At 41.0% G+C, this 1,349-nt stretch overlaps 1 non-coding gene across 1 annotated transcript; it reads right to left on the bottom strand.

Annotated features, from left to right (window-relative positions):
• Window positions 1–210: 210 nt before the first annotated feature.
• LOC119473834 lies at window positions 211–348 on the bottom strand. The gene has a single exon (XR_005203074.1). It is a non-coding gene; the product is annotated as a U4 spliceosomal RNA (small nuclear RNA).
• Window positions 349–1,349: the final 1,001 nt, after the last annotated feature.

Consider the following 1,349-nt stretch of genomic DNA (forward strand, 5'->3'; position numbering starts at 1 on the left):
AAAAAGCTTACAAAAGAATGCAACATTCTCACCCCAGCTAAGCAAACACTTTTTCCTCATTTCTCCCCTCAGGAGTGGGAGAGGCTAGTTTATCCTGGTGTGTGGTTACAAATTCTACAATGACACTCTTTGTATCTAGTCTCCCGGGCTGTCCTTTGTTTTCCCCCAAAAATTGTTCAGTTTTTTATTTTATTTTATTTTTTTATTCAGTCTCCGTAGAGACTGTCAGAAATTGCCAATGCCAACTGCATTTCAAGTCATGGCGGGGTGTTGGGAAAAGTTTTCAATTAGCAATAATCGCGCCTTGGATAAACCTCATTGGCTACGATACTGCCACTGTGCAAAGCTGTTCAGTTTTTTTAGAAATGACTTTCTCTTTAAAAAAAAAAAAAAGATAGTAAAAAAAATAGAAATTACTTTCTCTTTGACTGCAAAGATGAATTAAATAAATTTATATACGCAAGTTAGTAAATTAGATATCCAAGCTCTGTGATTATAAAAAGTTTACATATAAGATTTTTCCTTTTCATAAACAGCCTCACAGAGGTATAATTGACAAACAGTAAACCGCACAAATGTAAAGTGTGCAATTTGATAGTTTTGACATATGTATACATCCATGAAAGTTTTACCACAATCAAGATAATGAGCATATCCACCCACCAGAAACTGGGTGTTGGGGACTGGGGGTGGATATGTTCTCCCTAGGTTTTGACCTTTTATTACCAGCTCACAAATTTGTACTTCACAGTAATGAGACAAGATGAGTCATTCATAAAAAATTTTGCTACAAAAGTAGGCAGAAAAAAAAAAATTCCCACCCACTTGGCAGGTGATCAGTGGCTCATTAACCTAAATCATGTCACCACACTGTCATGTCTTTCTTCATTGTATACAGGGCTGAGCTGGGATGCAAAGGGCTGGGAAAAGCACCCAGCTGATGTCCCAGGCCAGCTCTTGGCTGCCTATATGGAAGCAGGAGGGGACTTCTGCCCTCAGTCCCCTGACAGGCCTGCCCTCCAGCAGTCTGTCTTCACTGGGTACCATAGCATTCAGCCAAGGGCTAGCAGGCCTGAGTTTCTTCCTTATCTCTAGCTCATAAATCTTCCCTCTGGTCTAAGAGAAAGAGATACTTATCCCTAATTCTATTTTTTTAAATTATATTTGCAGGCGTGGTGGCTCATCCCTGTAATCTCAGCAATTTCGGAGGCCGAGGCAGGTGGATCATTTGAGGTCAGGAGTTCAAGACCAGCCTGGCCAACGTGGTGAAACCCTGTCTACTAAAAATACAAAAATTAGCCAGACATGGTGGCAGGCACCTGTAGTCCCAGCCACTCAGGAGGCTGAGG

Source organism: Cebus imitator, unplaced genomic scaffold, assembly GCF_001604975.1.
Source record: "Cebus imitator isolate Cc_AM_T3 unplaced genomic scaffold, Cebus_imitator-1.0 Scaffold188, whole genome shotgun sequence".
Taxonomy (NCBI): domain Eukaryota; kingdom Metazoa; phylum Chordata; class Mammalia; order Primates; family Cebidae; genus Cebus; species Cebus imitator.